Here is a 24910-nt window from a genome sequence, read left to right as displayed (position 1 = left end):
CTCCCTCAGCTACATTAGTTTCTTAATCTTTTAGGAGACGCCTGTTGAAGGCCAGATGGTTTGTTTCAGAATTCACTAATGAAAGAACTCTTTATTTCGTGCCTTGAAAATATGTCGCTGAGATAATCACAATTGTAGCTGAACTGATACACTATACAAAGGATGCTTCTTCACCCAAGGGCAGAAAGACGCTCCCTTATCTTGGTCTGTACTGGTTTAAACTGAGAATCTGCTGACTCATGAATTTGTCCCTCTATATAAACTGTTGTACTTGTGAATAAAGTTGAGTCAATTTGGGAAGACAACCTGAAGCAGTCTCTGTTTTCTTGTTCTCCCAAGCTGCTCCCGAGCTCGTACTAACACGCTGAATGGCATGCTTGAATATTACTTGAGAATATATTTGACTGTGTTACAGACTAAGGTACATTCTCTGCTGATAGACGTCCACGCCTCGGAGGAAGCCGATCCACGGATTAGGCCCTGGAAGCCGTTTCCTTCAATTTTGGTGTCAGAAGTGGGATCCTGACGAAGGTAGGCACTCGTCTTTTATTTTATAAGACTGTGTTATGCCTTTCTCAGTGATCCACATAGAAACGGGATACGCTGACGAGGCCTTCTTCAGTGGCCCACATAGTAACAAGTGGGATACGCTGAGGAGCCTTCTTTAGTGGCCCACATAGAAACACAGGAAGTTGCCTGTTGTTTTGTAAATTAAAGCAGAAAGGACACAGGAAGTTGCCTGTTGTCATAAACTAAGAAGTTGCTCACCAGCAGAAAGGACACAGGAAGTTGCCTGGGGTCATAAAACGAGAAGTTGCTCGTTAAAAAGTGAGAAGTTGCTCACTAAAAAGATAAAATTGCTAGCAAAAAATCAAGTAACCTCAGGTGTGCCACAGCAAAATAAAAACTAACTTAAATCCTTCAAGCGTCTAAACCCCTCTGGAAATCACTGACCATGGGTCAGAATAATTCAAAGACCTTAGACGGGTCCGATAAAAAATCAAAATTAACTGTAAAACCAGATACCACCACTTGGGTGGGCCTGATTATAGATATATATTATGTCAACGAATTCCAGGTGTGACTGAATCTCAGCTTATTGAAGAAGTAGAGGAACTAGACCCTAAAGATGACCAAGCAGCCAACACCACCTCGTTTTTGTGGATAAACGATGACAAAATCACAGCCTTTTTTCAAAATCTAAAGAAATTTCTGCTCACAATGTCTAGAGATAAAATCAAACGTTTCACACACTGCTGGACTAATGAGGCATGCATGCCTGAAGGAGGAAATGATCAGATTTTCATAACAACATTCTTAAACAATATTCATCCAGAATGTTCACAACTATTGAAGCTGACTGCCACTGATAATCTCTATGACATGAAGATAAAGAACTTTATCACACTTGTCAAAACAAAAGCTGGTGCAGATCTTTTCCCCAACAGCACGAAGGCTAAAAGTGTTAAGATGATGTTGAATTTTGATGTTGAAGGCTCAGAGGAAAGTGAAAAAATGATGTATGCAGGGGCCCCGCCCCCTCAACAAGCGCAGCAGGGAGATTTCAGAAGGAGAGATAGGAGTGGAGACGCATGTTTTTATTGTGGAAAAATAGGACACTGGAGGAGGGAATGCAAATCAGCAGCACGTAGGTCTCAACCACAAAACACAGGACCAGCTCCTGCCACTAGGCGTCAGCAGAGCTCTTCCAGACAAGGTAACTGGCAACGCAGACAGGAATCACATCAAAATAATGGCCCTTTTGCACTTAGGCAGCAACCTTATAATCCACATTTTAATCCCCACCCATATGATAACGAAAGACTGGACCGACAATAGGGAGGCCCAGGTGAAGACGAGGGACAGTGTGAAGCACTACACACGATGCTGCATTTGCAATTGTCCCGTAACACAGAAAGCTTGCCCACGTTAGATATAGAAATAGGTGAAAAGATTTATTCCTTTTTAGTTGACAGTGGAGCCACTAAAAGTTCACTGTCTGGAAAATTCTATAGTGGGCCTGTTTCCTCTGTGTGCATCAACACCATGGGAATAAACGGAACTCTAGTGCAATGCCCCAAAACTCATTCTCTAAAAACACGCTGGGGCCCAAAACCAGACGAAATTACATATCATCCATTCATAATTATTCCAAACTCGCCTGTGAATCTATTAGGCAGAGATTTAATGGCAAAAATGAACTTGTGTATTTCATTTAACACAAAGGGTGAAATGTTTGCAGACACTGATAACAGCTATGTTTTCTCTGCCCTATGCACCGACACCATGGAGAAGGAACAGCCTCTGTGTCAGCTGGACGCCTCAGCGGAGAATGAACTCAATATCCATCTGACTGGTATCCCACGTCACACACTGTGCCAAACACGTGTACAGACACCACTACCAGGTAACCCCATGCCTGGAAGCCACATATTTGTTTCTCTCACACTGTTCAACAACATGATAACTGCTCACACCAGTGAAGGCCAAACAGTGGTTTTGTCGCATAACTCAGACATAGGCTATGACATTACTGCACCATGTCGACACATAGATCTAACCTACCCCATACACTGTACTATCTTTGCTGTCACATTGCCAGCTGAATATCAAAACATGACATTATGGTCAAGAGGTGAGAATGATGTAGGATTTATCGACTGTACACCTTATCATGCTCAGCTGAAAAACAACAAGCCGGTATATGTCAAGCAATATCCCATTTCCGCTGAAAAAGCCGCAGCCTTAGACATCATCATAGGAGATTTATTGACAGCTGGAGTAATAAAGCCCACAGTATCTCCATATAACACTCCTGTCAATCCTGTGCCAAAGCCTAACAAACCTGGCGTATGGCGTTTCACACAAGACTTAAGGCAAATTAATGCAGTCATTATGCCTCTGCCACCTCTTGTCCCAGATGTTCCCAGCATACTGACATCTATTCCAGCAACAGCCACACATTTTACTGTGGTGGATTTGTGCTCCGCCTTTTTCTCAGTACCTGTGCATGAGGACACACAGCCGCTATTTGCTTTTACACATAGAGATAAGCAGTACACATGGACTCGCTTACCCCAAGGCATGGTAGACAGCCCTGCGGCTTTCTCAATGGTGGTACGTGCTACCCTGGACGGCTTCATTCCTCCAGAGGGCTGTACCTTGATCCAGTACGTGGATGATCTCCTCCTCTGTGCTGAAAGTGAAAAACTATGTCAAACTGCCACACATATGCTACTCCAGCACCTCCAACAGACTGGCCACAAAGCATCAGCAAAGAAAATGCAGTACTGTCAGACTTCTGTTCAATATTTGGGATTTACACTGTCTCACGGACAACGTTCCATGACTACAGACAGGGTCAAAGCTGTGACCTCTGTCCCTAAGCCCACTACACAGAAGGAAATGCTGTCTTTCCTAGGCATGGTGAACTATTGCAGACAGTGGATACCAGACTGTTCTTTTCATGACCACATTCTGCGTGAATGCTGCAAAAAAGACAAGCCTCCTCGAATACTGTGGTCAACAGAAATGACTGCCTCTTTCAATGCATTACAGGGAGCGCTGACCTCTGCCCCTTGTTTGGGTCTGCCTGACTACCACTTACCGTTCCACCTGTACGTCACAGAGAACGGCACAACCTGTGCAGGCGTATTGGCCCAAGAGCATGGCTGTGGCTACTGTCCAGTAGCCTTCTACTCAAAGGTGCTGCCAGCAGTAGTTCAGGGGATGCCGGCCTGCCTGAGAGCAGTAGCAGCTTGCTCTATCATGATAAGGGACTGCGAGAAGCTCACACTCTCACATGACACTATTCTACACACCAATCACCAGGTCACGACCATTCTAGCAAACATAACTACACAACATATGACCGCACAACGTCGCTCAGGTTATGAAGCTACACTGACTTCAACAGCAAATCTCACTATAAAAGCAAACAGCACACCCAATTCGCCAGCACACTTACTCATTCGTATGCTGTGTTCCTCTGACCGACAGGATGGTTCAGACGACCCTGACGATCATGATTGTATGACACGTATACAGGAATCCACAGCACCACGCCCAGACTTAGAGCAGACACCAATACCAGACTCAGTCATTGTTTATGTGGACGGGTCCTGTTCAAAACCAAATGACAACTCATTTCTTTGTGGCTATTCGGTGGTGACATTGCCTGACATCATACTAGAGGCTCACTCATTACCATTTCACTCAGCACAAAAAGCAGAGCTCATGGCTTTAATACGCACCTGTGAGTTACATGTGGATAAGCGGGTAACAATTTACACTGATAGCCGTTATGCATTCGGTGTGGTGCATGACTTTGGCACATTGTGGAGACAGAGAGGCTTCACATCTGCTGATGGAAAATCGATCGCTAATTCTGATCTTGTTCAAAGACTTTTGCAGGCTATACAGCTGCCATCGGCAATTGCAGTTGTTAAAACGAAGGGGCACAGCACGGCTGACACAGACGAAGCAGTGGGAAATGCTCTTGCAGACGTAACCGCGAAAGCAGCTGCTGCCTCACAGCAACCACCCAGAAAGGAAGTATTATCTTTGCCTTTACAGCTGCCACTTGTCGCACTCCCAGACTATTTAGAAACAAATGTTGACCTAAAATTCATACAAGAGCAAGCCTCTGCCTTAGATTACACTTACTGGGAAAGTAATGATTGTACCTTAGATAACAGAGACGGCTTATACAAAAACCTTGAGGGTTTGATTGCCCTCCCATCTTCACTACTGCCAATCCTTGTCCGCCATTTTCACGGTGTGAGTCATGTCGGACAAAGAGGGGTAATAGGAGCAATAAAATCAAGATTTGTAATCGAGAAAACATCACACGCAGTAAAACGCATATTAGCAACCTGTCTAACATGTGCACGAACTAATGTAGGTAGCTCAAAAGCAAAACATCAGCATTTACCACAACCAGATTTCCCATTTCATACATTACAAATTGATTTTACACACATGCCAGCACAAGGAAGCATCAAGTACTTACTGGTAATAGTGGACCAATTTAGTAAATGGGTAGAAGCTTATCCAACATCAAAAGAAACTGCAGAAGTAGTCTGTCAAAAGTTGTGCAATGAAATAATACCCAGATTTGGAATACCTCACCAAATTAACAGTGATAGAGGACCTTCATTCACATCAGAAGTAATTCAAAAGTGTGCTAAAACTCTAGGAATAGACTGGAAATATCATGTGCCATACCATCCTCAGAGTTCAGGAGTTGTAGAAAGAATGAATAGGACCATAAAAAATCGCCTGACTAAAGCAATGATAGAAACAGGAATGACCTGGATCAAACTACTTCCTCAAATCCTCTGCGAGATTAGAATGACTCCATCCGCAGCAACCAAATTATCTCCATTTGAAATAATCATGGGAAGACCGTTTCCAACACCATGGTCAGCCTCCAGAGGGGCACCGCTATTGGAAGGGGACATAGACACTGCATTGTCTGACTATGTTCATAACCTGGTAGAAACACTGAATAATAACTATCAGAAAGTTTGTCTCTCTCAGCCTCTCCCTTCCACAGATCCAACCCATCCGTGGAAACCAGGAGATGCGGTGTTGGTGAAGTCGCTAAAACCAAGGGCACTCAGGGAGGCCGCGTGTTCCAGCCCCCAGACTGTACTTGCAGTGACGAGAACCAGCATCCTAACAGACGGACAACCTCAGTGGATTCATGCCAGCAGGGTTAAGACCAGCCCCACCAAACCACCTAAGGCGTCGGATCAAGTAGATGACGACTCAGGCGAGCCAGCGCCCGGATTCAATACACCTACACACGCACAATCGCTGATTAACACACAACGCCTGAAAGAGCCAAGACTCAGAAAGCCCTTTGATCCCCCACCTGAACAACAACAAGGTACTCGAACATCCAGCAGGAACAGAAAGCCTAGAGTACCACACAATGTCTAACCTGATAAAGATAGACTCGTTTCATCCTGATAATGGAAAAAATGAAATGCCCATTGTCATCACACGACGCTTAGGTCTCTCGAACCTGGGACCAGGCCAGGAGACGACTGAAGAACTGTGTTTTTTTATATATTTAGATTATTAATCATATCTACTGCATTAACCTTAGGATTTTTATTTACTATTTTGTATTGTAAACTGCAACCCTGTTCACATTTCTACAAGCCACATTTTGCTGACAATACCTCATGCTCCACTTGGCAAGACACCCACCTAGTACAGCTACTTCAATGTATTTGCAATTAGCACAAATTGATCCTGAGGATGTGCCAGATGTTACCAATGATGATCCTGGTGTGTATATTGAACATTAGGCTGTGAACTATTACATTTTATGATTTGCTTTTTATATTATGTTATTACATTTGTGATTTTTCCTTTCTATTTGAGTTATTATTTTAAAAAAATAATAAAAGAGGGGAACTGTTAGGTATTTTAGTACCATGGGAGCATTTACTGGATATTGTTTTATAGTGACATTATGCAGGAAAACTCTGTCATTCAATAAGGCCCCTTTGTTTTAGTTATTTTTCTCTTTGACCCAAGAATTGATGTGTGAGAATCACAGGCTGGTACAAGGTTGAAATACCACAGAGATCACTCCCTCAGCTACATTAGTTTCTTAATCTTTTAGGAGACGCCTGTTGAAGGCCAGATGGTTTGTTTCAGAATTCACTAATGAAAGAACTCTTTATTTCGTGCCTTGAAAATATGTCGCTGAGATAATCACAATTGTAGCTGAACTGATACACTATACAAAGGATGCTTCTTCACCCAAGGGCAGAAAGACGCTCCCTTATCTTGGTCTGTACTGGTTTAAACTGAGAATCTGCTGACTCATGAATTTGTCCCTCTATATAAACTGTTGTACTTGTGAATAAAGTTGAGTCAATTTGGGAAGACAACCTGAAGCAGTCTCTGTTTTCTTGTTCTCCCAAGCTGCTCCCGAGCTCGTACTAACACGCTGAATGGCATGCTTGAATATTACTTGAGAATATATTTGACTGTGTTACAGACTAAGGTACATTCTCTGCTGATAGACGTCCACGCCTCGGAGGAAGCCGATCCACGGATTAGGCCCTGGAAGCCGTTTCCTTCAGTGATAATGTAACACATTATCACAGTTTAGCGCGTTGGGTTGTGTTGGATTGTTACGTTTTTAAAGCTTTGTAATGCGACAGGTGCGATAGCCGACACCACACCTTCACCTGACGTACAACGTGACGTATGACGCACACGTTGGGTATTCACTTTCAAAACAACACTGGGGATAGAAAATAGTGCTCGAGGTGGTTAATGCTCCTTTCGCTGGTTGCCAACCACCATTAAATAACAACAAGAAGAAAATATTGATCTGCTTCTCTTAGTTTTGCACGTTTAAGCCGCAATTCAGACTCAAAAAAAGCTGCAAAGCAGGAGAACGACATGGCCATCAAATATTCTGTGCCACAGATACAGTTCGCTGCAGCACAGAGTGATGATGAGACCGTTAACATGTGCAACTTAGAAGTAGTCAGAGGTAACTGGATGTTCAATCGGGTTAAATGCAAGGTTGATTGGATTATATCTGAAGATCGTATGCTATTCGTGGTAACTCTGCTAGACTCCAAATTGCTGCTCGTCCATGCGGGAGTATCTCAAAATTAAATGAAACCACTTAACACTTTTTCCCTAAAACGGACTGACATGGGACACATTAAAGTTGGATCGGAACCTGCTAATCAGTCTGAAGGTAAGTGTTTTTTTCACTTATTCGAGAGAAGTCCGAAATGCGTTCTTAGTACTGTTTGTTTTGACTTTTAAGCTACCCTACCAGGATATTTTCATTTAAAGACAAATTGTCAATATCTCTGAATGTGGAGACTCAAAAGACTAGTTAGGTAATTTGCCGATGGATTTATGAGACTTGATAGAAACTTGGACGTTTGCAACAGGTGAATCGGTGAACTACCGAGGTTGCGCCCAAATGCTTAAAGCTGTTAGCTGGTCAGTGTTTTCAGGTGTGCTTGTACTACCTGTACGGTGCGGAGTGCTGACTAAGTCATGTTAAACCCATTAAAGCGTCGAGCTCAAATATCTTTTCATTTTTGTGCACTGTTCTCTTGTTGGCACACATTTTCTGTTTATTGAAGCCTTTTGTGAATAATTTTGATCATGTAAAAACTGGGAATTGGTCCCTATTGACAATACTCTTATTTTTTGCATTGAATATGTCATTCAGGAAAGGTAATTGGTCACTGAAGTTTTTGCAACTGTGTATTTCTAAATTTTGTGGCTTCAGTGCACACAAATTTATATTGTTCAGTTTGCATGTTAAAAGCCTGCCAAGCACCCCAAGGCTGATTATGCTTGGTAAGAAGTCATTTATGACATAGAGCTGATTAGACCATATTAAAATTTCTGTTTGGCACAGGAGCTTTTCGTGGACACAGGTATCCAGTCTCTGTTTTGTTAGCTCAAATTTCTGTAATTTCCTTTATAAACCAAGGTTGTTGGACATGTGTCTCAGTGAATCCAGCAAAGTAACAATATCAAATTTCACATTACATATTACTGATCAACAGTAGTCTAGCTACACCAACAGCAGAAATACTGAAGTCAATACTGTAAAGTTTAACAGCAGCACAAACTATAAACTCCAAAATAACCATACAGTTGATTCACCTCCGGTACTTTAACTGGGCTGACTCTTTGTTAGGTGTGTTTAATGTGCAGAATAATTCCCAATTATATACAATTATAATATGTTAAAATGGACTTATGTACACAAGGCCATTAATAATTAACTGTACGTAGGTATTTGCTTTATGACTATCTAGACAGTGTGAAGAAGTGAAGTATTGAAATTATTTTATGTTGCATAATGACAACATGTTGCCCCTATACATTTAAGGACAAAGTTCAATGACCGCCACCTGCTGGATGGTGAGTGCAGAGGGGCGTGTAATTGTTGAGCTGGACAAAGAGAACACCTGTGCTGATGCAATGTCAGTCTTCTTTGGTTCATTCTATGTATTGAACCTGGAATACCAGGAGTCAGCGGGTGCAAGGTTTTTTGTAAGGATAAACCCTGAAGAGGGAACAAAATGTACCTCCAAGGTTGGGACAAGCAGGAAGACTGGGACCACTGTGAAGCGAAAGGTTGTTCACATTAACCCTCATGTCACAACTTTCCTCCAGTGGCTTACTGAATTTGAGTGGAGAACTTCAAATTAGGGAAATTAGTAAATTTCTTGTATAATTTAAGTGACCAATGTGTTGTTACCCATGTCTCCACAGATGATCCATGGCCCATGCTTTCTGGACATTTACACAAGACGAGCAACAATGAAGACAAGCTCTCTCGCCATCTTGCAAGACGCTGTCTCTGTCCAATAGGTTTTTTTGAGTGCAACAGTTTTGATTTTTTTCCCTTCTTTTACCCATCCATCCATCCATTCACTTCCGCTTATCCTTTTTCAGGGTCGCGGGGGGCGCCGGAGCCTATCCCAGCTGTCATAGGGCGAAAGGCGGGGTACACCCTGGACAGGTCGCCAGTCTGTCGCAGGGCCAACACACAGGGACAGACAACCATTCACACTCACATTCACTCGCACATTCACACCTAGTGGCAATTTGTATTATCCAATTAACCTATCCCCACAAGCTGCATGTCTTTGGACGGTGGGAGGAAGCCGGAGTACCCGGAGAGAACCCACGCAAACACGGGGAGAACATGCAAACTCCACACAGAAAGACCTGATGGTGGAATTGAACTCAGGACCTTCTTGCTGTGTGGCAACAGTGCTAACCTTCTTTTACCCGTTTGTTAAAAATTATTTCAGCTACTTACACTTTAATTGTCACATGTATTGGCTCACCCTACAAATCAATGAACTCAGTCCACAAAGCAAGATCAGGGTTCAGTGCAGGTCAGTCAAGTTCCTTCACACCACACACGCTCATCCATGTCCTTGTGGACCCTGTTTTGTGCAATGATTTGGTCGTGTGAGCCAGTATTTTGGACAAAGTGTATATAAAGGGAGACGTGTGGGGCTTGATATTATATCCATTACAATTCAGTTTGTTTGTATGGTGCCAACAAAATGAATGCCAAGGCACTTCACATTGTAGGTTTGAGACCCTACAAAATATAAGTAAGGAAACCCAACACTTGAGCATGTGTTGTCTGCCATGATATGGATATGACATAATATCGTTATTGTTTGTACAACCATCTGAGAAAATAATGGATTACATGGTTTAGTAAAAACAAGTGCTTCCTCAATGAAAATATGTTTTCAGTTCTTTTCAGTTTTTGATTTTGGAAATGTGCATTTCAGCAGGGAAGAGTCAGAATTGAAATAAAGTGGTGTAAAGCACATGAATTATATTTTGTGTGTGTGTGTGTGTGTGTGTGTGTGTGTGTGTGTGTGTGTGTGTGTGTGTGTGTGTGTATCCATCCATCCAACTTTTTTGGAACCCTCCAGTCTCTTACAGTATGTTACTGTTAACTGAAATTACGGTAAATTACGACCTGTTAAAAGAGTAAATGACCGCCTGTTAGGACACGGTGTCCTCTAGCAGAGATGAATATTTTTGGTACTGATGATGCGTGATAACGGTAAGTTACTGGTTAATATATTGCAGTTTATTACCTTGCAGCGGGCTTACAGTGACATACCGTGAATAAACGGTAGTATACCAATTTATTAATCACAGTATGATGTTACTTTGTTGACGTAATTTACGACATAACGACATAACGGTATCTCACTGACATAACTGTCGCCAGTGAGATACCGTAAAAAAGGCTACGGTGCGTTACCATAATTTGTCCAAGAGTATTATACCACACCAGCAAAAAACGGTATCATCCTGCAGAAAGGTAAGCTACCGTAACACGGCGTCACGATATGACGCTGGCAGCAGTGACGCCAGTATGTTACCGTAAAGTGGCGATGAAAAGTCTAACGGTGCAGATACACGGAGTAATCAGAAAAGTTTAGCATGAATCTGGACATTAGATTTAAGATTTAAGTTTTAAGCTTATCAGATATCACTTGTTAGAAGCTCCTTACCGTTTGAAGAAATCTCTTCTCAATCTGCTGTCCTCTTCTGCTTGCATCTTTTTTTTTTCATCTAACACTGACGTTATTTTTTCTCCGTGAAAAACACAGCAACTCATCTTATCCCGGGGTGCCAGGAAGTCGAGCTGCGGATCTCAGCAGAAAACTTTTCAAACTGATTGCAGGTTGATCCAGGTATACATTTGAAACAGGTTCTCCTCGGTGACGTGACAGTCGGAATGCATCTGCGTAACCATGGTTACAGGGGGACGCTTTGGAGCTCTGCTGTTCAGCAGCAAAATATTTCAGATCAATATGTAAATACTCCAACTCTAAAACCAAGTAATATAAATATGCTGCATATGTGTATAGTGCGTTCATGTGTGTGTGCGCTGCGTGGTGACGTAGGCGCGTGCATGTGTGCCCCGGTCACAGCTCCTTTCAGCATGGCCGGAGGTAAGTCACTGCCACGTTGCTCTCAGCTAATTAAAGTTTGTTCAGATCCCAAGCTGCAATGTGAATACAGCCAAACCGCCGCGTTTTTATTTGTCATTAAGAGACTCATTCGGGATAAGTTTTGTGGAGGGCGGAGTTCACTAATATACGCTTATGAGTTTTAGCCGAGAACGCAGCTAAAATGCTAGCATGCTAAGTTAGCCTGATTGCTAGCGGCTACTCGCGGCAGTCTTTTTTTAACAGCATGCACTCTTTTCCTTCGTCAGGAGAGGTGTACTGGCAGTCGCGTGACACACACAGATCAGACACATATTTCTGTGTTGCAGGTATGGAGATGTTCTTATGTTTTGGAGATGCTGTCTTTCAGTCATTGTTTTTATAAGTACAGTGTTGTACTGCCTGTTAGATGGCGGTTATTAATATAATTGTACTGAAGTATAATGTTTGAACTATAAGTACCAGAATATTGGGTCCTGGTTATTGAATTGTATTTATCTGACTGTTTATTTGTTTTTGAATTATTTTGTTTATTGTTCTTATAAGTTGTTTTTGATGTTTTTTCAGTGACATATTATTTATTTTGTGCTTTTTGTTTTTGAGAGCTTAAGTTAATGTTTTAAAACAATTTGTTGTATTTGATTCATTATATTATTGTAGTGTTAATGAAGCTGCAGACACAGCTGCTTTCAGCATGGCCGGAGGAGAGGTGTACTGGCAGTCGCGTGACACACACAGATCAGACACATGTTTCTGTGTTGCAGATGTGCAGTAAAGAGCCAAAGACCCAGTACTGTCTCCTGCCTCCTACTTTCACGCCAGAACACAACGCAAGAACAACAGGCGTAACACATGAACGGGTTACACATACTGAGGTGAGTTGTTGAGGATATGTCGAGCTGTTGATAAGCACGGCTGTTTCTGTGCTCTTATATACTGTTAGCCTGTTTTGCTGGCGTTAGTGAAGCTGTTTTCAACTGGATGTAACATTGTTGAACTCTGATGATTAATGAATAAACTCTCGATGTGACGATGTGAGCATGTAATTGTAACCCTGTGTTCATTTAGTCGTTTGATACCGTTTAATATCCAGCACATCTATTGGGTGTTTTATAACATGCCCTGGAATCATTTTAAGTTTTACAATGCCGGTGATTTACGACTCTTTCGCGACAGTCAACTGTGGCGTAAACTCTGGCGGGTCTCAGAGCTAGCTTATGTGAGCCAGCAGTGACATCTATACATGCAGTAGCCTTAAAATACTGATTATTTATTCTCCTGCTAGGTAAGAATTTGTGTTTTATACCTTTATTGTCACATTGTGCGCCATGTTATTGTTTCGGTGAAATGAATTTCTACAATGGCGGACTTAGACAAAATAGTGTTACTGTTAATTTGACTCTCTGCAGTGTTTAAATGCTTACACATACACACACAGTTACTGTCCCTCCACACGTATCAGTTCTGCTTCTATGCCCCATCTTTGTTTACTCTTTCCCACCCAACAAGTGCATAAATAAGATGTTAAAAACGTCATCATCATATCAAACATGATCGATTTGGGGGGAGTTTGTTTGGCACATGCTGACTGCATCCTAATTATAACCAGAAGAGGAGGCGAGAGCAGAGAACGAGAGTGCAGCAGTTTGGTCAAAGGAACAGGTGAAGAAGAGGTGAGCATCCAAGAGACGAGCAAGAGGACAGTTTCAAAGCAGACATTATGGCACAATAAAAGCTGTAAGAGCAGAGATTCATTCATATCTTTACTATTTTTCTTTAGCTTCTACTCCCGCTGCTTACAATAAATCTGAGATAAAGAACAAACAAGAACAACTCACATGGCATTGATTGTTTAGTTCAGTGTCACTCTGTGATTGTTTGACATTTCATATAAATGTGACTCTAAAATATAGCCAATAATATTAAAAAGCTGCTGTTACTGAGTGAAACTTGAAGGATTATGATAAACTTCAGTTCTTACTGAATCTGTAACATTGCTTTTTTTAAAATTGTTAAATGACTTTTGTGTCACTGTGCACAGTGAAAAGCTCACTTGATGTAGTGGTGAGGCCATGTTCACCACTAGATGGAGACAACCTGGCACAGGTATTTTCTATACACTAAATTTCACACTGAAAAGCCTTGGTGGGAATTTTTGTTTCATAGAAAGTAAAGGAAAACGCTCATACTCTCTCCCGCACTCGATATATGATCCATTGTTGATCTGCACGCAGCTGTTGTCACAAATGTGGCACTCGCTTACGTCACTGTCATGAGACATTCTCGCAAAAAAAAATCACGGTTTTAGTAACGCAGTAACGCAGCGTTCCTACGGGAAAGTAACAGTAATCTAATTACCGTTTTTGCAATAGTAATCCCTTACTTTACTCGTTATTTGAAAAAAAGTAATCGGATTACAGTAACGCGTTACTGCCCATCTCTGGACGTCATCATCCCGTAAGCCAATTAGGTTGTCACTAGGGATGGGTATCGTTTAGGTTAGGTTAGCAGTGCTTAAACAATGGAAAAAACACAAACTTTGTCCAAAAACCTCTCATGTTCAGCTGTTTTCCACTTTTTCTTTTGTCATTTTAGCTTTTTTGGCCAGGATGAAGGGAGCATCTGCCATCAAACAAGAAGACAGCTGCATGTAACTACGACGGTGTTTGCTACTTCACCTTACATGCATTAATGTAATAACGTGGTTAGCCTACTCAACGTAAATTACACACGAACAACATTAAGCTCCTCGCCCAGAGAAGAACGGCTGCTGCTGCATCATCATCCGTCATCATTTCCGCTACACTGGCAGGGCTAGGGGCCAGGACTCTCGTCTTCGGGTTCTTGGGGGATGTTGCTAACTCCGGGTCTGATAACAGGCACCACAGCCGCAGTAGATGTGCTTGGTGTGAGGTCTTGCAGCAAGCTATCAAATATGGTGCATTTCTCGGCTTTTAAAAAAACGCTATGCGTCGCCAGGTTCGTCGTCAGATTCGAGGTGTTACCTCCTTTGCACAGTATCACCTTAAAGCACTTGTTGCTGCTGAGTTTGCATCTTTTGCTGTGAAATACAGCCAGACTTTGACCGCTTCGCCTTGGGCATTTTTAATCTGTAGCTCTGCTCTAAAAGAACGTACGTACCTGGGCCCGCCTACTATCCTCGGAAAGGTAAAATGATTGGCTAGAATCCAAAGTGTATGATATCTCAGGGGAAAAAAAGCACCGAAATAAAGCACCGAAATGTGCGCTGCTTTTCGGTCTGTTTACTACCGTTTATGTCAGAACCGGTACCATAACGGCACCGGATACCGGTACCCATCCCTAGTTGTCACATGACATTTGTGGACCCCGCTATTTTTTTAGTTGGACAATTTATCAGTAAAGTTTCAATCTCTGTTATTACCCCTAGACTAGACCGGCTGCACCACACAGACACTGCAAACCTCATCTCTGAAGAAAAACCACAAGAACAACATCCAAAAGAAAGAAAACATACCTTAGAAACATGCCGGGTTAGAGGAGACGGCAGCACTGCAGAGGTGAGGACAGGCATCTGTTTGAAATAGACAAAACAGTAAACATAGTCATACAGACTCAGAGACGCTTTCCATCCAATCTGTCTAAGTTTGAGCTGTTTTACAGTGAAGAATGGGCAAATAATTCAGTCTCTAGATGTGCAAAGCTGGTAGAGACGTACTCCAAAAGACCTGCAGGTGTAACTGGAGCAAAATGTGGCTCTATGAAGAGCAGGGGGTGAATAGAAAAGAATGACACACTTTTCCAAATTTCATTTGCTTAGAATTTTGACAACCATGTATTATTTTCATGCCACTTCACAATTATGTGCTACTTTGTGTTAATCTACCATTGAAACTGTCAATAAAAACATCTTTTGTTTGTGGTTGTAAGGTGACAAAATGTGCACAAGTTCAAGGACTATGAATGCTATTTCAAGGGACTGTAATGTTAAATCACCCCCCATGCACACATCAGTGCACATGCATGTACACATATGCAGAGTTACATTATCAAAGAAGCTAAAAAAAACAAGCTCTGCTTTAACTTTTAACTAAAAAAAAGACTGCAAACTTTAGGAACAATATGGAATGAGTGATAATGTCATCATTCCATGAATTGAAAAAATTTGTTTCACCTTAAATCTATTTTTCTTTTCTTAATTGCAAAAACTGTAAATTTGGCTCAAGGGGACCTGAAAGCCAGGAGACAATTTATTGACTTTGCCCACAATCTTATGGAGGAAAAGATTTCCATTAAATATTAATAGAGCAAAATCTCTCTCTCTTAAGTATTTGCACCTAACCACGTCCTAACCTAGCAGTCATATACAGCTATTAATTAATCCTGCATTTTTTTTGTCAAAGACATTTCTCACCATGAAATTACCCGATTCAAAACATGAACACTGTTAGCCTTTGCAGTAATTTCCATAGCTTAGTACTGCAAAATCAACAGTAAAAAACTCTAAAGGATGTTAGCAGTTTAGTACTGTAATTTGCATGTAATTGTGGGAAAATTCCATGAGATTACACTATTTTTACGGTAACTCACCGTACTCATGGAAACAGCTGTAAAATACAGCAAATGTAACAATTGGTGATGTTACTGAGATTATACTATTACACCATCCGGATTTCTGTTGTTTTCTACTGTAGATCTAAGAGTAATTACTTAAATCCTCATTCAGTTGTTTTTATTTGTTTGCTTCTTTTTTCTTGCTTTGTTGGGTTTTTTCCTTCCTGGTCTGAGGGATAGGGGTTCTAAGTGTTGTGGGTAGGGGATAAACTGCTGGAAGCAACTATAAGACATGTGAGTGTGTCATTAATCTGTATTCTGATATTTCAGTTTTAACAGTCACTGTGAAACTTGCTTGTTTGGCGTTTGACAATTCTGCGTGTATTTGCTTTTCTTTGTTGCTTCAACTCAATAAAAATATCTTTGAGAAAAAAAAATCCTCATTCAGAGTGTATTACTATAAAATGTGATTCACTGTGAAAGCAGTATAACATATAAACTACAATATACAGCATAATTTTTAACTTAAGGAGTAAGTTGCAGCCACACTAAAATTTAATTCCTTGAACTGAATGGAACCTCATATATTAATAAATGCATTTGTTTAGTCAAACAATGTGAAACATTAGTAATACTATTAATTAATAGTATACTTGTAAGGTTAGTATTGTGATAGAGTCGAGTATATTTAATTATACTCTTGTAGACATTATGACATTATGCTAGTACAATTATGGTGAACAAAAAGTACATCTAAAAGTTAATTTCAAGAATACTGTTATGTACTAAAACGGGGGCCAATATAGTCCCAAGAAGCATTATTAGTATACGTACTAGGTAAGATATACTTGGGAAATATAATTGAAGTATACTTATTTTTGTATGGCCAGCAACAAAAACTAATGGCTACATTTAGAGTAATGTTTAAAAATGACTTCATTTAGCAGGATGTTGCTTTTTTTCTCTTCTTATTCTTTCTTATACTGGACCTTCATTTGTTTTGTATAAGGTGGTACTTTTTAAGACACCTCTGCCTAACTACAGTGAACTGACCTAATAATATGCTCTGGTCGTCATTTTACACAAGGTGTCACATCCATGAAACCTACACCACTAACCAGCATCAGTCCTACAACTTCACTCTCAAAATTAATAAATTCTGGGACAAGCAGAAACTGTATTTTTAGCGGTGCATTTTGTTGCAGGCCAGACTGCTATTAAATGCTCTCCTAAAGAAATAATTCCTTTGTAGCACCACTTCGTCTTGGTTCAGAAGAGATGTCCTGATATACGTGATTGTTAGGTATTTTAGTACCATGGGAGCATTTACTGGATATTGTTTTATAGTGACATTATGCAGGAAAACTCTGTCATTCAATAAGGCCCCTTTGTTTTAGTTATTTTTCTCTTTGACCCAAGAATTGATGTGTGAGAATCACAGGCTGGTACAAGGTTGAAATACCACAGAGATCACTCCCTCAGCTACATTAGTTTCTTAATCTTTTAGGAGACGCCTGTTGAAGGCCAGATGGTTTGTTTCAGAATTCACTAATGAAAGAACTCTTTATTTCGTGCCTTGAAAATATGTCGCTGAGATAATCACAATTGTAGCTGAACTGATACACTATACAAAGGATGCTTCTTCACCCAAGGGCAGAAAGACGCTCCCTTATCTTGGTCTGTACTGGTTTAAACTGAGAATCTGCTGACTCATGAATTTGTCCCTCTATATAAACTGTTGTACTTGTGAATAAAGTTGAGTCAATTTGGGAAGACAACCTGAAGCAGTCTCTGTTTTCTTGTTCTCCCAAGCTGCTCCCGAGCTCGTACTAACACGCTGAATGGCATGCTTGAATATTACTTGAGAATATATTTGACTGTGTTACAGACTAAGGTACATTCTCTGCTGATAGACGTCCACGCCTCGGAGGAAGCCGATCCACGGATTAGGCCCTGGAAGCCGTTTCCTTCAATTTTGGTGTCAGAAGTGGGATCCTGACGAAGGTAGGCACTCGTCTTTTATTTTATAAGACTGTGTTATGCCTTTCTCAGTGATCCACATAGAAACGGGATACGCTGACGAGGCCTTCTTCAGTGGCCCACATAGTAACAAGTGGGATACGCTGAGGAGCCTTCTTTAGTGGCCCACATAGAAACACAGGAAGTTGCCTGTTGTTTTGTAAATTAAAGCAGAAAGGACACAGGAAGTTGCCTGTTGTCATAAACTAAGAAGTTGCTCACCAGCAGAAAGGACACAGGAAGTTGCCTGGGGTCATAAAACGAGAAGTTGCTCGTTAAAAAGTGAGAAGTTGCTCACTAAAAAGATAAAATTGCTAGCAAAAAATCAAGTAACCTCAGGTGTGCCACAGCAAAATAAAAACTAACTTAAATCCTTCAAGCGTCTAAACCCCTCTGGAAATCACTGACCATGGGTCAGAATAATTCAAAGACCTTAGACGGGTCCGATAAAAAATCAAAATTAACTGTAAAACCAGATACCACCACTTGGGTGGGCCTGATTATAGATATATATTATGTCAACGAATTCCAGGTGTGACTGAATCTCAGCTTATTGAAGAAGTAGAGGAACTAGACCCTAAAGATGACCAAGCAGCCAACACCACCTCGTTTTTGTGGATAAACGATGACAAAATCACAGCCTTTTTTCAAAATCTAAAGAAATTTCTGCTCACAATGTCTAGAGATAAAATCAAACGTTTCACACACTGCTGGACTAATGAGGCATGCATGCCTGAAGGAGGAAATGATCAGATTTTCATAACAACATTCTTAAACAATATTCATCCAGAATGTTCACAACTATTGAAGCTGACTGCCACTGATAATCTCTATGACATGAAGATAAAGAACTTTATCACACTTGTCAAAACAAAAGCTGGTGCAGATCTTTTCCCCAACAGCACGAAGGCTAAAAGTGTTAAGATGATGTTGAATTTTGATGTTGAAGGCTCAGAGGAAAGTGAAAAAATGATGTATGCAGGGGCCCCGCCCCCTCAACAAGCGCAGCAGGGAGATTTCAGAAGGAGAGATAGGAGTGGAGACGCATGTTTTTATTGTGGAAAAATAGGACACTGGAGGAGGGAATGCAAATCAGCAGCACGTAGGTCTCAACCACAAAACACAGGACCAGCTCCTGCCACTAGGCGTCAGCAGAGCTCTTCCAGACAAGGTAACTGGCAACGCAGACAGGAATCACATCAAAATAATGGCCCTTTTGCACTTAGGCAGCAACCTTATAATCCACATTTTAATCCCCACCCATATGATAACGAAAGACTGGACCGACAATAGGGAGGCCCAGGTGAAGACGAGGGACAGTGTGAAGCACTACACACGATGCTGCATTTGCAATTGTCCCGTAACACAGAAAGCTTGCCCACGTTAGATATAGAAATAGGTGAAAAGATTTATTCCTTTTTAGTTGACAGTGGAGCCACTAAAAGTTCACTGTCTGGAAAATTCTATAGTGGGCCTGTTTCCTCTGTGTGCATCAACACCATGGGAATAAACGGAACTCTAGTGCAATGCCCCAAAACTCATTCTCTAAAAACACGCTGGGGCCCAAAACCAGACGAAATTACATATCATCCATTCATAATTATTCCAAACTCGCCTGTGAATCTATTAGGCAGAGATTTAATGGCAAAAATGAACTTGTGTATTTCATTTAACACAAAGGGTGAAATGTTTGCAGACACTGATAACAGCTATGTTTTCTCTGCCCTATGCACCGACACCATGGAGAAGGAACAGCCTCTGTGTCAGCTGGACGCCTCAGCGGAGAATGAACTCAATATCCATCTGACTGGTATCCCACGTCACACACTGTGCCAAACACGTGTACAGACACCACTACCAGGTAACCCCATGCCTGGAAGCCACATATTTGTTTCTCTCACACTGTTCAACAACATGATAACTGCTCACACCAGTGAAGGCCAAACAGTGGTTTTGTCGCATAACTCAGACATAGGCTATGACATTACTGCACCATGTCGACACATAGATCTAACCTACCCCATACACTGTACTATCTTTGCTGTCACATTGCCAGCTGAATATCAAAACATGACATTATGGTCAAGAGGTGAGAATGATGTAGGATTTATCGACTGTACACCTTATCATGCTCAGCTGAAAAACAACAAGCCGGTATATGTCAAGCAATATCCCATTTCCGCTGAAAAAGCCGCAGCCTTAGACATCATCATAGGAGATTTATTGACAGCTGGAGTAATAAAGCCCACAGTATCTCCATATAACACTCCTGTCAATCCTGTGCCAAAGCCTAACAAACCTGGCGTATGGCGTTTCACACAAGACTTAAGGCAAATTAATGCAGTCATTATGCCTCTGCCACCTCTTGTCCCAGATGTTCCCAGCATACTGACATCTATTCCAGCAACAGCCACACATTTTACTGTGGTGGATTTGTGCTCCGCCTTTTTCTCAGTACCTGTGCATGAGGACACACAGCCGCTATTTGCTTTTACACATAGAGATAAGCAGTACACATGGACTCGCTTACCCCAAGGCATGGTAGACAGCCCTGCGGCTTTCTCAATGGTGGTACGTGCTACCCTGGACGGCTTCATTCCTCCAGAGGGCTGTACCTTGATCCAGTACGTGGATGATCTCCTCCTCTGTGCTGAAAGTGAAAAACTATGTCAAACTGCCACACATATGCTACTCCAGCACCTCCAACAGACTGGCCACAAAGCATCAGCAAAGAAAATGCAGTACTGTCAGACTTCTGTTCAATATTTGGGATTCACACTGTCTCACGGACAACGTTCCATGACTACAGACAGGGTCAAAGCTGTGACCTCTGTCCCTAAGCCCACTACACAGAAGGAAATGCTGTCTTTCCTAGGCATGGTGAACTATTGCAGACAGTGGATACCAGACTGTTCTTTTCATGACCACATTCTGCGTGAATGCTGCAAAAAAGACAAGCCTCCTCGAATACTGTGGTCAACAGAAATGACTGCCTCTTTCAATGCATTACAGGGAGCGCTGACCTCTGCCCCTTGTTTGGGTCTGCCTGACTACCACTTACCGTTCCACCTGTACGTCACAGAGAACGGCACAACCTGTGCAGGCGTATTGGCCCAAGAGCATGGCTGTGGCTACTGTCCAGTAGCCTTCTACTCAAAGGTGCTGCCAGCAGTAGTTCAGGGGATGCCGGCCTGCCTGAGAGCAGTAGCAGCTTGCTCTATCATGATAAGGGACTGCGAGAAGCTCACACTCTCACATGACACTATTCTACACACCAATCACCAGGTCACGACCATTCTAGCAAACATAACTACACAACATATGACCGCACAACGTCGCTCAGGTTATGAAGCTACACTGACTTCAACAGCAAATCTCACTATAAAAGCAAACAGCACACCCAATTCGCCAGCACACTTACTCATTCGTATGCTGTGTTCCTCTGACCGACAGGATGGTTCAGACGACCCTGACGATCATGATTGTATGACACGTATACAGGAATCCACAGCACCACGCCCAGACTTAGAGCAGACACCAATACCAGACTCAGTCATTGTTTATGTGGACGGGTCCTGTTCAAAACCAAATGACAACTCATTTCTTTGTGGCTATTCGGTGGTGACATTGCCTGACATCATACTAGAGGCTCACTCATTACCATTTCACTCAGCACAAAAAGCAGAGCTCATGGCTTTAATACGCACCTGTGAGTTACATGTGGATAAGCGGGTAACAATTTACACTGATAGCCGTTATGCATTCGGTGTGGTGCATGACTTTGGCACATTGTGGAGACAGAGAGGCTTCACATCTGCTGATGGAAAATCGATCGCTAATTCTGATCTTGTTCAAAGACTTTTGCAGGCTATACAGCTGCCATCGGCAATTGCAGTTGTTAAAACGAAGGGGCACAGCACGGCTGACACAGACGAAGCAGTGGGAAATGCTCTTGCAGACGTAACCGCGAAAGCAGCTGCTGCCTCACAGCAACCACCCAGAAAGGAAGTATTATCTTTGCCTTTACAGCTGCCACTTGTCGCACTCCCAGACTATTTAGAAACAAATGTTGACCTAAAATTCATACAAGAGCAAGCCTCTGCCTTAGATTACACTTACTGGGAAAGTAATGATTGTACCTTAGATAACAGAGACGGCTTATACAAAAACCTTGAGGGTTTGATTGCCCTCCCATCTTCACTACTGCCAATCCTTGTCCGCCATTTTCACGGTGTGAGTCATGTCGGACAAAGAGGGGTAATAGGAGCAATAAAATCAAGATTTGTAATCGAGAAAACATCACACGCAGTAAAACGCATATTAGCAACCTGTCTAACATGTGCACGAACTAATGTAGGTAGCTCAAAAGCAAAACATCAGCATTTACCACAACCAGATTTCCCATTTCATACATTACAAATTGATTTTACACACATGCCAGCACAAGGAAGCATCAAGTACTTACTGGTAATAGTGGACCAATTTAGTAAATGGGTAGAAGCTTATCCAACATCAAAAGAAACTGCAGAAGTAGTCTGTCAAAAGTTGTGCAATGAAATAATACCCAGATTTGGAATACCTCACCAAATTAACAGTGATAGAGGACCTTCATTCACATCAGAAGTAATTCAAAAGTGTGCTAAAACTCTAGGAATAGACTGGAAATATCATGTGCCATACCATCCTCAGAGTTCAGGAGTTGTAGAAAGAATGAATAGGACCATAAAAAATCGCCTGACTAAAGCAATGATAGAAACAGGAATGACCTGGATCAAACTACTTCCTCAAATCCTCTGCGAGATTAGAATGACTCCATCCGCAGCAACCAAATTATCTCCATTTGAAATAATCATGGGAAGACCGTTTCCAACACCATGGTCAGCCTCCAGAGGGGCACCGCTATTGGAAGGGGACATAGACACTGCATTGTCTGACTATGTTCATAACCTGGTAGAAACACTGAATAATAACTATCAGAAAGTTTGTCTCTCTCAGCCTCTCCCTTCCACAGATCCAACCCATCCGTGGAAACCAGGAGATGCGGTGTTGGTGAAGTCGCTAAAACCAAGGGCACTCAGGGAGGCCGCGTGTTCCAGCCCCCAGACTGTACTTGCAGTGACGAGAACCAGCATCCTAACAGACGGACAACCTCAGTGGATTCATGCCAGCAGGGTTAAGACCAGCCCCACCAAACCACCTAAGGCGTCGGATCAAGTAGATGACGACTCAGGCGAGCCAGCGCCCGGATTCAATACACCTACACACGCACAATCGCTGATTAACACACAACGCCTGAAAGAGCCAAGACTCAGAAAGCCCTTTGATCCCCCACCTGAACAACAACAAGGTACTCGAACATCCAGCAGGAACAGAAAGCCTAGAGTACCACACAATGTCTAACCTGATAAAGATAGACTCGTTTCATCCTGATAATGGAAAAAATGAAATGCCCATTGTCATCACACGACGCTTAGGTCTCTCGAACCTGGGACCAGGCCAGGAGACGACTGAAGAACTGTGTTTTTTTATATATTTAGATTATTAATCATATCTACTGCATTAACCTTAGGATTTTTATTTACTATTTTGTATTGTAAACTGCAACCCTGTTCACATTTCTACAAGCCACATTTTGCTGACAATACCTCATGCTCCACTTGGCAAGACACCCACCTAGTACAGCTACTTCAATGTATTTGCAATTAGCACAAATTGATCCTGAGGATGTGCCAGATGTTACCAATGATGATCCTGGTGTGTATATTGAACATTAGGCTGTGAACTATTACATTTTATGATTTGCTTTTTATATTATGTTATTACATTTGTGATTTTTCCTTTCTATTTGAGTTATTATTTTAAAAAAATAATAAAAGAGGGGAACTGTTAGGTATTTTAGTACCATGGGAGCATTTACTGGATATTGTTTTATAGTGACATTATGCAGGAAAACTCTGTCATTCAATAAGGCCCCTTTGTTTTAGTTATTTTTCTCTTTGACCCAAGAATTGATGTGTGAGAATCACAGGCTGGTACAAGGTTGAAATACCACAGAGATCACTCCCTCAGCTACATTAGTTTCTTAATCTTTTAGGAGACGCCTGTTGAAGGCCAGATGGTTTGTTTCAGAATTCACTAATGAAAGAACTCTTTATTTCGTGCCTTGAAAATATGTCGCTGAGATAATCACAATTGTAGCTGAACTGATACACTATACAAAGGATGCTTCTTCACCCAAGGGCAGAAAGACGCTCCCTTATCTTGGTCTGTACTGGTTTAAACTGAGAATCTGCTGACTCATGAATTTGTCCCTCTATATAAACTGTTGTACTTGTGAATAAAGTTGAGTCAATTTGGGAAGACAACCTGAAGCAGTCTCTGTTTTCTTGTTCTCCCAAGCTGCTCCCGAGCTCGTACTAACACGCTGAATGGCATGCTTGAATATTACTTGAGAATATATTTGACTGTGTTACAGACTAAGGTACATTCTCTGCTGATAGACGTCCACGCCTCGGAGGAAGCCGATCCACGGATTAGGCCCTGGAAGCCGTTTCCTTCAGTGATAATGTAACACATTATCACAGTTTAGCGCGTTGGGTTGTGTTGGATTGTTACGTTTTTAAAGCTTTGTAATGCGACAGGTGCGATAGCCGACACCACACCTTCACCTGACGTACAACGTGACGTATGACGCACACGTTGGGTATTCACTTTCAAAACAACACTGGGGATAGAAAATAGTGCTCGAGGTGGTTAATGCTCCTTTCGCTGGTTGCCAACCACCATTAAATAACAACAAGAAGAAAATATTGATCTGCTTCTCTTAGTTTTGCACGTTTAAGCCGCAATTC

At 41.8% G+C, this 24910-nt stretch overlaps 3 long non-coding RNA genes across 3 annotated transcripts; all 3 read left to right on the top strand.

Annotated features, from left to right (window-relative positions):
• The first annotated feature begins 503 nt into the window (after nt 1-503).
• LOC146662876 (uncharacterized) lies at nt 504-6419 on the top strand. The gene is made up of 2 exons (XR_014912950.1): nt 504-2407; nt 4404-6419. It is a non-coding gene; the product is annotated as an uncharacterized LOC146662876 (long non-coding RNA).
• Nucleotides 6420-11792: 5373 nt separating this feature from the next.
• On the top strand, nt 11793-23932 carry LOC146662874 (uncharacterized). Its single transcript, XR_014912949.1, has 4 exons — nt 11793-12382; nt 17929-18044; nt 19806-19920; nt 21917-23932. It is a non-coding gene; the product is annotated as an uncharacterized LOC146662874 (long non-coding RNA).
• LOC146662875 (uncharacterized) lies at nt 12393-16244 on the top strand. Its single transcript, XR_014912948.1, has 3 exons — nt 12393-13244; nt 13549-13613; nt 14103-16244. It is a non-coding gene; the product is annotated as an uncharacterized LOC146662875 (long non-coding RNA).
• Nucleotides 23933-24910: the final 978 nt, after the last annotated feature.

Source organism: Rhamphochromis longiceps, linkage group LG8, assembly GCF_057381845.1.
Source record: "Rhamphochromis longiceps isolate RC_006_pf linkage group LG8, R_longiceps_female_GT1.1, whole genome shotgun sequence".
In the NCBI taxonomy this organism is placed as follows: domain Eukaryota; kingdom Metazoa; phylum Chordata; class Actinopteri; order Cichliformes; family Cichlidae; genus Rhamphochromis; species Rhamphochromis longiceps.
The sequence above is the reverse complement of the archived record's forward strand: the minus strand, read 5'-3'. Positions and strand labels throughout refer to the sequence as shown.